General features: G+C 41.8%; 1 long non-coding RNA gene across 2 annotated transcripts; it reads right to left on the bottom strand.

Moving 5' to 3' along the window:
* Window positions 1-408: 408 nt before the first annotated feature.
* LOC134295959 (uncharacterized) lies at window positions 409-9,451 on the bottom strand. 2 transcript variants are annotated; one of them, XR_010002489.1, is made up of 3 exons: window positions 9,183-9,451; window positions 7,890-8,015; window positions 409-1,310 (listed from the first exon to the last, which is right to left on the bottom strand). It is a non-coding gene; the product is annotated as an uncharacterized LOC134295959 (long non-coding RNA). The 2 variants fall into 2 exon arrangements; XR_010002490.1 differs by having other exon boundaries at window positions 7,890-8,012; window positions 9,183-9,449.
* Between the last annotated feature and the right edge of the window lie 3,266 nt (window positions 9,452-12,717).

The raw sequence follows: 12,717 nt of genomic DNA, 5'->3' as shown, positions 1-12,717 counted from the left end.
AAGAGATGACCCTGTTAGAAATCATAACCTTCTGGAAAAATGATGCCACAAACTTTTGGGAAATGGAAATCTCCATAACATTTTGGAAAATGGCATTCACCCCCATTTTGGGAAAATCAGGAATCTTCTTGAGAAGAGTAAAAAAACTCACTTGAGTCAACCTTCTCCTAAGTGGTAAATATCCATTAGTATTCACGCAAGGCAATTAGGTTTCTCGGCTGTTAAACTGATATACTGAGATATCTCGTTTAACTGTTAGGGACAAAGATATGCCAATGCACAAAAACACACACACATATATAGCAGAGTTTCAGAAATGTTCCTTCAGTTGCCCAAAAAGCATCTACTCTCCCTTAAAACATCTTGGTTTAAACCATGCTCTCAAGAGACAAAAATAAGATAGATGTCTTTAAAAGTAACATAGTTGGTTTACTCATAAACTTCATTTATTCTGCATACAGGTCCTTTACACATCAGTCCAGTTACAGATAGAATTTGAAGTAGTTTCTCTGTACAGATAACACAGGCCATCTTTCTTAGAATCTTAGCAACCCAAAGTCCAAAGCATCTCTCTGTTCTGAGAGTCTAATAGAGTCTCATGAAGTCCGAACTCTAAAGCATTCTGTTTCTACAGGCATCTAAACTGTACTGTTTCTACTTGCTTGAAATTTTTGGAGAATTGTGATCTGAAAGCATACTATTTATAAAATGGAGTCTGAGTCCTGAACAATCCCAGATATGATCACATGGTCTGTAGCCCCTCCCACAACATAGAGTTAAGGAAAACTTCATAACAATATGCATATATACAGTACAATAAGCAATCCAAATTATATACATAACAAATAACTAACGGAGGCTTGAAGAAGGTTGCTGTTTCTAACAGAAGTCACACAATGACCAGTGCTCTCTGTTACCCTCTCAAGAATGTCAGTGATTGACTCATATTTATTCAAAGTGTTTCAAGGCTAATTAGGGGAAAGGAGCTTGATCCTCCTTGTCTCAGCCCAGCACTTAATAGGGACCTGAACCATGAGGGAATGCCAGTTCCAGCTACTGGGTCCAGTTTTGACAGGATGATGTGTTTGTCAGTCATCCCAGTTTCAAAGGCAGGAAAAAGAAGTCATGCCCATGTCCCATGATAATAGTTATACCCAGGCTACTCTCACTTTCATTTTACATTTTACGACTGCAAAAGTCTTGATCAGAACAGCAGCTGTATGCTATTTGTTTAATTAAGTCCTTCCTCTTCTTTTGGCCACAAATGTCCTTGTCGACACTACAATCCAGTGACACTTCCCAGGTGGCTCCTGGAAAGAAAATTAGAAATTGTATGCATTAACCTAAGTATAAATATCTATATCTGGAATAGACAATGTACCCCCCACACACAGCATTGGGGTGCATCCCTTCCTCAGGAGTGTCTCAAAATATTTACATCCTATCTGCTCTCTGATATGGTGAAAGGCAAACATGTTACGTCACTTTTGATCACTATTTTTCCCAAACTGCAGAAGAACTGTTAATATGGAAGTATGTGGTGCAGAAGGGAAGTGTTTTTCAATGTATTTTTGTAGCTCTGAGGACTCTGACTTGGATTATTTGGCAGTATTTTTCCTGAACATTATGCAAAAATGTAAATTTTTCCTTGCAGAGACTCCATAATATCTGGTGTTATGCTTAGCAAGACCATCCTCATATTCTGGAGGCAGGAATTTTGTTCATTCCTTTCAACTTGGGTCCAGCATTTGTCCCGGAGGAAGCAACACTTGGCTTTTTGATTGAATTAGATCGCAAGCTTTGGTGCTCTCAAAAAATTCAGGGGAGGGGGGTTTGAGCTCTTAACCCCCCCCCCCTTGGCTACAGCCCTGGCTTTTGCAGGCTAAACATGCCCAGCTCTTGAAGCCACTCCTCACAGGGCTTGTTCTCCAGACCATTGATCATTTTAGTTGCCCTCCTCTGGACACATTCCAGCTTGTCAACATCTCCCTTCAATTGCGGTGCCCAGAATTGGACACAGTGTGTTTCCAGGTGTGGTCTGACCAAGGCAGAATAGAGGGGTGGCATGACTTCCCTGGATCTAGACACTAGACTCTTACCCTGTTTCTCCAAAAATAAGACATCCCCTGAAAATAAGACCTAGTAGAGGTTTTGCTGAATTGCTAAATATAAGGCCTCCCCTGAAAATAAGACCTAGCAAAGTTTTTGTTTGGAAGCATTTCTGCCAAACAGAACACCAGAGCATGCAGGATTGGTAAAAGTACGTACTATAGATTGTTGTACATGGAAATAAGGGTAGTAACAAGAAATTCTTGATAGGATTCACAATTTGTCTGGTTATGCTGGTTTGTAATGACAACTACTGTACAGTATATAATAAATGTTCTTTTTTTTGGTTCATCAATGAATGTGAATTATTCTTCATGGAAAAATAAGACATCCCCTGAAAATAAGACCTAATACATCTTTGGGAGCAAAAATTAATATAAGATACTGTCTTATTTTTGGGGAAAGGGGTATTTACACAGGCTAAAACCCCATTGGCTTTTTTTCCGCCACATGACATTGTTGGCTCACATTTAACGTTGTCCACAAGGACTCCAAGGTCTTTTTCACACGCACTGCTGTCGAGCAAGACAACGTCCCCCATTCTGTATCTTTGCATTTCATTTTTTCTGCCTAAGTGGAATATCTTGGATTTGTCCCTGTTGAACTTCATTTTGTTAGTTTCAGCCCATTTCTATAATCTGTTAAGATCATTTTGAATTCTGCTCCTGTCTTCTGGAGTATTGGCTATCCCTCCCAATTTGGTGTTGTCTGCAAACTTGATGATCATGCCTTCTAGCCCTTCATCTAAGTCATTAATAAAGATGTTGAACAGAACTGGACCCAGGAGGGAACCCTGCTTGAGGCACTCCACTCGTCACCTCTTTCCAGGATGAAGAGGAAGCATTGGGGAGCACCCTTTGGGTTTGTTCGCTTAGCCAATCACAGATCCAGCCAACCATAGTTTTGCCTAGCTCACATTTGACTAGTTTGTTTGGAGGACCTTGTCGAAGGCCTTACTGAAATCCAGATATACTACATCCATGGCATTTCCTGCATCTACCCAGCTTGTAACGCTATCAAAAAAAGAGAATAGATCACAAGCTTTGGCTCTCTCTCCCTCTTTCTTTGTGGGTGTGGGTAGAATTCAGTAGGCAGTTAGTCTGCTGTGCTTCCTGTTATGACACAAAAAAGGAATTACACCTAATGTAATTTATGCCTGCACAAGATTACAACACCATTCACCTCCATTTCACATGGATACTGGAGATTATTGGATTTGGAATCCATACTTGGAATGGAGGAGAAGAAAGATGTCATGAACACACCACAAAACAGCAATCTGTACCAGTTAAGTGTGAAAATCTTATTCTATAGCAAAAACATTGCACAGCGAGTCCTCCATAATTACAGATTTGACTTCTGAGAATTTGATTATTTATGGATATGATAAAATGTTCTCTCTGGGACTCTCTAGATCAGGGTTCCTCAAACCTTTTAAGCTGATGGACAGTTCATGGTCCCTCAGATTGTTGGGGGACCAAAGTATAGTTTTAAAAAGAAACATGAATGAATGAATAGCGAGGCTATTGTTATTGAAAGTGTTGGCTTCCTGTTGAAGCTTTCTGAGCCAGCCCACACCTACACTAAAACATGTTCTAACAGTATATACAATAAACAAAACAACATTAAAACACACACACACAGGAAGGTGGATAGCATTCTGCCCATAACACACACGATCCTGCTCGGTCACTTCACTCACCAAGAGATGGATTAACAGCAAATACTTGCCACCACATGCACAAGTTGCAGCATGTTCACCTTCTTTGCACAACAACTACTCAACTACACCTGCACCAAGTGTAAACAGCTGACTCGGATGGAGCAGAGGATCCAACAACTCGAGGCCCGCATTAAGACCCTTAAGGACATTCAGGCACTTGAGCTCTTCTTGGACACTGCACAACACGCTGCTGTAGATCTGCAACCTGCATCACACCAACACTACCATGATCAGGAACTTTATGGGGAGATCAACTCAGACAACCCTCAGTCTTGGAAGGAGGTCACCCATAGAAAGAGACACAGGATCAGGCAGCCTCCGCAGAACTCCTCTTCTCAGCTGGATTTACACAACAGATTCCAAATTCTTACACCACTAACATACAATCAGGAAACACATCTTGTGGAGGGCCACAGTTACTTAGATACTACTCAGTGGGCCACTCTTGATCAATGCTCAGGGGATAGCCCTGACGGGGACAGTACATCACCACATTCACACTTATGTAATCATGCAAATGCTCCACCCCCAATCGTAGACTAGGCACAGCAGGAACACCCTTGGGAGAGTGATGGGCTCTTGGACGCATCTCAATGGATTGTCATTGATGAATGCACTGGGGATGTTGAGGAGGAGGACAACACTTTACACCTACATGATTCACTTCAACTGGAACACTCTTCAGCGGACATACACACTATCTTGCACAAAAGGGACCCTGTCAATCCTCAAAGGAAACAGGTCTTGGTAGTAGGTGACTCCCTCCTTAGAGGAACGGAAGCCATCATTTCCAGAGCGAGGGCTGCACAAACACAGCAAGGACCAAGTACCGAGAGCATAATAATCCCAAATAAACAGCCCGGGAGAAGGTCACAGGGGCTTACATGTCTTTACACTAATGCACAGAGCATGGGAAATAAGCAAGACGAACTCCAACTTTTAGCACAGCACCACACGTACAACGTCATAGGCATCACTGAAACCTGGTGGTATGACTCCCATCACTGGAATTTAGCCATTGAGGGCTATGACCTCTTTCACAGAAATAGAACAAAGGGAAGAGGAGGGGAAATCCAACCCCAAATAGGAGACAAGTTGTTCAGGAACACCTGGCCGCTCTAAACGAATTCAGGTCCCCAGGGCCAGATCAGCTACATCCAAGAGTATTGAAGGAACTAGCTGAGGTTATTTCAGAACCACTGACAATTATCTTTGAGAGTTCTTGGAGAACAGGAGAAGTCCTGGAAGATTGGAGGTCCCTATGTTCAAGAAGGGAAAAAAGAACGACCCAAACAATTACCGTCCGGTCAGCCTGACATTGATACCAGGCAAGATTCTGGAAAAGATCATTAAGGAAGTGGTCTGCAAAGACTTAGAAACAAATGCAGTCATTGCTAATAGTCAACACGGATTTACCAAAAACAAGTCATGCCAGACTAATCTGATCTCTTTTTTCAATAGAGTTACGAGTTGGGTCGATACAGGGAATGCCGTGGATGTAGTGTACCTAGATTTCAGTAAGGCCTTCGATAAAGTCCCTCACGACCTTCTGGCAAACAAACTAGTAAAATGTGGGCTAGACAAAATTACAGTTAGGTGGAGCTGTAATTGGCTAAGCGAACGAACCCAAAGGGTGCTCACCAATGCGTCGTCTTCATCATGGAAAGAAGTGACAAGTGGAGTGCCGCAGGGCTCCGTCCTGGGCCCGGTTCTGTTCAACATCTTTATTAACGACTTAGACGAAGGGTTAGAAGGCATGATCATCAAGTTTGCAGACGACACAAAACTGGGAGGGATAGCTAACACTCCAGAAGACAGGAGCAGAATTCAAAACGATCTTGACAGACTAGAGAGATGGGCCGAAACTAACAAAATGAAGTTCAACAGGGACAAATGCAAGATACTTCACTTCGGCAGAAAAAATGGAAATCAAAGATACAGAATGGGGGACGCCTGGCTTGACAGCAGTGTGTGCGAAAAAGACCTTGGAGTCCTCGTGGACAACAAGTTAAACATGAGCCAACAATGTGATGCGGCTGCTAAGAAAGCCAACAGGATTCTGGCCTGCATCAATAGGGGAATAGCATCTAGATCCAGGGAAGTCATGCTCCTCCTCTATTCTGCCTTGGTCAGACCACACCGAGAATACTGTGTCCAATTCTGGGCACCACAGTTGAAGGGAGATGTTGACAAGCTGGAAAGCGCCCAGAGGAGGGCAACTAAAATGATCAAAGGTCTGGAGAACAAGCCCTATGAGGAGAGGCTTAAAGAGCTGGGCATGTTTAGCCTGCAGAAGAGAAGGCTGAGAGGAGACATGATAGCCATGTACCAATACGTGAAGGGAAGTCATAGGGAGGAGGGAGCAAGCTTGTTTTCTGCTGCCCTGCAGACTAGGACACAGAACAATGGCTTCAAACTACAGGAAAGGAGATTCCACCTGAACATCAGGAAGAACTTCCTAACTGTGAGGGCTGTTCGGCAGTGGAACTCTCTGCCCCGGACTGTGGTGGAGGCTCCTTCTTTGGAATCTTTTAAGCAAAGGCTGGATGGCCATCTGTCGGGCCATCTGTCGCTTTGAATGCAATTTCCTGCTTCTTGGCAGGGGGTTGGACTGGATGGCCCATGAGGTCTCTTCCAACTCTACTATTCTATGATTCTATGATTCTATCCTATGCACAGTGCACATATAAGTGGTGCTATGGGTTAAATCCTTGTGCTGGCAGACTGCTGACTTGAAGGTTGGGTTGCTGACCTGAAGGTTGCCAGATTCGAATCCAACCCAGGGAGAGCACAGATGAGCCCCCTCTATCAGCTCCAGCTCCATGCGGGGACATGAGAGAAGCCTCCCACAAGGACAGTAAAACATCAAAACTTCCGGGCATCCCTGGGCAACGTCCTTGCAGACGGCCAATTCTCTCACACCAGAAGCTACTTGCAGTTTCTCAAGTAGCTCCTGACATGAAAAAAGGTGACTTTCGTTGTTTCAGGGGGAGTTTGGTTGGCTGGAGTTTGCTCACACAGAATGGGCAGAGGCAGAGCTCCCTTCTGTGGATAGTGGCGTTGCTGTCTCCCTTGCCCATCCCTTTCCTATGTCCCCAGCTGGATTTGCCGGCTGCACATGCTTCCCTGGAGAGAAGTGAGATTAAAAGCATGGTCTTTCCCTGGAGAAAAGTGAGTTTAAAAGTGTGGGGTTTTCCTGGAAAGAAGTGAATTAAAGATTATATGGTGAAATTGAGTACTTCCCTTGGGTATGTGGAAGGACAGTCAAATTAAACCTGTGCCTTACGGGCTTATACTTTGGATTTGGTGGTAAAGAAGCAATTGCTCATTGAAATATGTATAAATTGATCATTGAAATATGTATAAAAGACCATAGTTTATTTATTAATTATACCTTTACTTAGAAAGGGAGATGCTAAAAACCTGTCTGTTGATTTAAGAGATTTCATCTATTTTAATTTCAGTCACATTGTATCCTTAATCCCCAGTGTCTTGGACACTGCAGAATGTCTCCATTGCAGTATATCATCAAGGGCAAGGAAAACTGTACAGTAGAGTCTCACTTATCCAACCTTTGCTTATCCAGCATTCTGTATTATCCAACGCAGTCTGCCTTTTAGTAGTCAATGTTTTTATAGTCAATGCTTTCAATACATTGCAATGTTTTGGTGCTTAATTCATATAATTACTACATAACAATACCATGTACTGAACTGCTTTTTCTGTTGATTTGTTGTAAAACATGATATTGGTGCATAATTTGTAAAATCATAACACATTTTTACATTTAATAGGCGTTTCCTTAATCCCTCCTAATTATTCACCATTTTTGCTTATCCAACATTCTGCCAGCCCGTTTATGTTGGATAAGCAAGACTCTACTGTACTTGTTCAAATTCTGTGATGTATATTCAAAGACCAGTTTAGGGAAAGTCACCCAAAGAGAGCATACAAGAAACCCTACAGTACAAGACATATGTCTATTCAGGGGGAAGTCCACCTTTCCCAAGTGGGATATATTCAGATATAAGTGTATATGGTTGCAGAATAAAGATACCTAATAGACTTTCTTTCTTGGTCACGCAGAAAGCCTCATTACTATCAATTTCGCATGTGCTTTTAAGAGGGAGGCACGTCTTTTCTGGAGCTTTAGCAGTGCACCTCACGCATTTGATGGCATCTGCTGAGAAAAGGAAGGCATGATATATTTTTAGGTCCTTGCAAACATCAGTTGTCTAAACAGATCTATGGACCTTATCATAAAGGTCACCGGAATTGCCACGGATCGGGGTGAATCCAGCAGTGTCTGTCAGGGGGCATGGGGAACCCACTGCCTCATGCCCCACTTCGCCCAACTCACCCAAGTCCCCATCCCACAAGAGGAAGCATCAAGTAAGCATCAAGTAAGCCCCATCTGATGCGGTCATAAGTCTTTCAGTTGGACTCACTCCCAATCAATTATTTAAAAAGACTTTGTAAAGGGATACTTCCTTCTTCAGTAAAAGAATCAGAGGTTTACCATTTTTCTTAAGTGAAATTTGGCACACCGTATGTTTAAAACTGTAAGGAGAGTCAAGCAAATAGCAATAAAACTAATAATAATAATAATAATAATAATAATAATAACAACAACAACAACAACAACAACAACAACAACAACAACAAAATTCAGGAGTTATCTTTAAAGGATATCATTATGCCCCCCTTCTCCCCTAATAGCATATAATTTCAAGTTGATGCTCCTTATACAGTGGAGTCTCACTTATCCAACATTAGCTTATCCAATGTATTGGATTATCCAACGCAGTCTGCCTCCCTCTCGGATCCACAGCTGTTTCTCTAGGCAGCAAGGACTGAATTTTTTATGCATTTAATTTCCAACAATGTTGTTACGGTAAGTTCATTTTATGCAGTTCTATCTTTATTTGTAGTCAATTTGTTAGTAGCCAGTGTTTTTCTAGTCAATGTTTTCAATACATTGCGATGATTTGGTGCTAAATTCGTTTATATAGTAATTACTACATAACATTACCGTGTATTGAACTGCTTTTTCTGTCCATTTGTTGTAAAACATGATGTTTTGGTGCTAAATTTGTAAAATCATCACGTAATTTGACATTTAATAGGCTTTTCCTTAATCCCTCCTTATTATCCAACATTTTCACTTATCCAATGATCTGCCGGCCCATTTATGTTGGGTAAGTGAGGCTCTACTGTATATCAATAGAGACCTAATCATCACCTTTCCTACCACCCCAAATGAAATCAGTAAATATGGAAGAGGAGGATAATGCATAAAAGATCACAGACATTTGTGGCCTACATCTTACCACTGGTAACTGGAACTTACCTCCTTGGCTCAGGTAGAGGAAAATACAAACTACTAGGAGCCACACTGAAACAGTTTGTAACCCCCAAATCCCCAGGACTCTGTGATCCATTTTATAGCCTTTGGGTGTGAAGAAACGGAAAGGGAGTCCTTCTCAGTCAGTGTGTTCCCTTTATATCTTCTGCGAGCTGGAGGGGCAGGTCTCCATGTATTCCATCTGATTTCCAGTGGCCAATGAATGCTCAAAATGGGAAATGGAGATCAGCTCTGTTGGGGCTTCTTGAGTCATGATCCTGTTGGCATTCAGTCTCTTACAGAAGCCTCCTGACCAACATGCCCCGGAAAAATCACTGCTGTGTTCTCCAGGAGGAACATATATTATAGACAATATAAATAGAAAGCCTGTCATTTGTCTCAGTTCAGGAGGTCCAGAGAAAAAAAGCCCTGAAGCAGAATAATCCTGGTCTGATTTTACAGCAATCCAAAATTGTGATGGATTATTTACCCTCTAAATGGCCAAATGCCCTATTGGGGGTCAATTCCAAGAGCAAATCTGAACCTCAAACAGCTACTAAAAACCAAGACATGTTTTCTCATAATCTGACAGGCAGAGATCTTTAGAATAAAAGAAACTTTGACCCCAGCTACACTGCCCACATAATGTAGCATAGACTCATACAATTTAGTTTAAATGCTTTGAACTGAATTATATGAGCCTACACTGATCATATAATGCAGCTTCAAACTGCATTATATGGTGGTGTAAATGCAGCCTTTGCAGATTAAGCAGGCGCCGGTTCAACCTTCTGTTCTATCTGAGATCTGATCATGTTTACACAGACCAATGAAAGTTACCTTCTTGGTTTGCTTGATTGGGCTGGTAACTCATAAATCAGAGTGTCATTGGATTTTTTCTGGAGTCCCTGTTTTGTTCACACAAGCATCCAGTCAAGCAGATAAGACATTCAAAAAAGAGAAGCTTGTAAACAGAACAAGAAGTCCTTCTAAACAGGTTTATATCAGGAACAAGGAGCAACCTGAAACTTTCTGAACAACATTTAGCTGACCACTCAGACCACTGGAACTAATTGTTATGTTACTTCTCTGATCACTGGAGACGAATTGACAGTGAGCTTTCTGTGGCTCTTCAGAGCTATCCATGCATATTGTCAGAAGTTATGCCAGCTATACCAGAAGACCCAATACACTCCTACCTAAAAACAAAAAAAGTCATGCTGGATTAGATCAAAGTCCTAAATAGTCCTCCATTCTCTCCGCAAAGTGGCCAACCAGTCCTTCTTTAAGTGTAGATTGCAACTGAACTCTTGTTTGATGTTGCTTACTGGAGAGTAAGATACTACAACTCTCCTAGAAGCTTTGCCTAAGCCTCCTTGAACTGCCAGCCCAATTGTTCCCATATTTCAAACCTCATATTGTTAAAAGGCTATCCAATGGGACAGAACTTCTGCCTTAAAAATATAGGTCATGCTTGTGAAGGGGACAAATCAAGGGACCTGATTTGTATTGGTTTAATATATAGCAATAGTATGAAGAATAGACTGATTAAATAAATAGCATTACTCTTTAGTGTTAGAAGGAAATCTACCTTAGTTTTAGCGTTAAGCCAGGGGAAACACACATAACAAATGACTGTTGAAAGAAGAGAAAACAGAGCCATAAAACACCATCACTTCCTTAGAGATGCAAAGAGGTCTGTGTGACTCAGAGAGCTCACACAAGCAGGCAATATATTTTTGAGACAATGGCCTGAGATTTAGGAAGTAGAAATGCCATTTTTGATATAGTTTGATTTTGATCGATTGGCTTCAAAAAGGCCCAAGATGATATATTGGTATACTGAATAGTTGTAACCGGGACCTTTGCTTTCCAGAACCATTTTGATAAATGTATTGTCGAAGGCTTTCATGGCTGGGATCACAGGGTTGTTGTATGTCTTTCGGGCTGTGTGGCCATGTTCCAGAAGTATTCTCTCCTGACGTTTTGCCCACATCTATGGCAGGCATCCTCAGAGGTTGTGAGGTATGGATAAACTAAGTAAGGAAAGGAAAGAATATATATCTGTGTAGAGTCCAGGGTGTGGCAAGAGTCCTTTGTCATTGGGAAGCCAGCATTAATGTTTCAGTTAATCACCCTAATTAGCATTGTAAAGGTTTTTGTCTCTTGCCTGGGGGCATCCTTTGTTAGTCATTAGATGTGCTCTGCCCTCAGAGTGTTGGTTCCCATCCACTGTTTTGATTTTCGTGCTCACCCCAACCAGGCTTTGAACTGGCCACCTTTCGAAGCCCAGCCCTACCCACAGCAGTTACCCACAGCTTTGTTTTAAAATAAATTTGTGCATTTCTATCTCCTCTGCCTCGTAGTTCCTTATTGAAAAATTGAGACTAGGGGGTTCCACAAGGTTTGCTTTCTTTAAAAGGGGCATCGCACCTGAGCCTCTTTACTTGGTTCCAGGCTGGCTATTTGCTACCTGTCTTTTGCTCTGCCTTGATTTAGGAAGTAAGTCTAATGTACAGGAGATGCGGTGAAAGGTTCTGTGTCTAAGTATGTGCTATTCCCTTATGCTTTCCCCGTTTTGAAAGCTAATGAACCCAAAGTTGCTATTTGAACTGTAATGTTAGTGTGGAGAAGATAGTTTTCTGCAGGAAAAAAAACATGCCAGGGTTGTGTTTATTTTTTCCAAAACTAGGAAATTTATTTTTATGGCCCCAGGCAGCATAGTGTGCTAAAAGTCACATTTCCATATTCTTCTTATGTTGTCAAATACTAATACAAGTTTAGCATCAACATATGGCAGGTTTAGGTGAATTTAAGGTAAATCTTAGCATCCCAATAGGGACAACACTCTGAAAACAGAGGAATTCCAGACATGAATCAACCAGGGGCAGATAATACCTCTGAACAAAGGATCCCCCCCCCCCCGATGGTCCCCGCCGGGGGGGGGGGGGCTCAACGGCACCCCCAGGGACCATGAGCTCCAAGCGGGGGTGTAATTGACCTCCATATTGGACCGCCCTGATGACAAGTGACTTGAAGGCAGACACATAGAAAAGGGTAGTCCTGAACAGAGGCAGAGTTGTGCTTTTAAATGTATTGCCCATTTTCTGTAATACAGAAGGTTTCCTGCCGCCATTTTCCATCTTGGCTGATTGCTGTATGTCCACATGTCTGGATGTTTCTTCCAGAACAGGTTTTGGCAATTTTTTTCAACCAGCGACCTGGAATATGAGAAAGAAAAAGAAGAATAAAAAGGGAATATGTTTATACTGTTATCATAACATCATCTCTCAGTGCTTTACTTCTCCATTACATAGGAAAGAATATGTGTGTGTTTGGAGAGTTACTTTTGCAAAAATAACAAAATACTGTTATATTTCTAAACACAGACACTGTGATCAGTTACCCTTGGTTGGCATCCAGTTAGTCTGTTAAGACATCATAACAGCTTCATATTCTCATTTGCAGCCATGGTACTCCTGACATTACCACAGATGACCCACAAAACCATCTTAAAAGCCAGTCAGACAGCCATCTCAAG

This window comes from Anolis carolinensis, chromosome 2, assembly GCF_035594765.1.
Source record: "Anolis carolinensis isolate JA03-04 chromosome 2, rAnoCar3.1.pri, whole genome shotgun sequence".
Classification (NCBI taxonomy): domain Eukaryota; kingdom Metazoa; phylum Chordata; class Lepidosauria; order Squamata; family Dactyloidae; genus Anolis; species Anolis carolinensis.
This window is presented reverse-complemented; position numbering and strand designations above follow the sequence as displayed.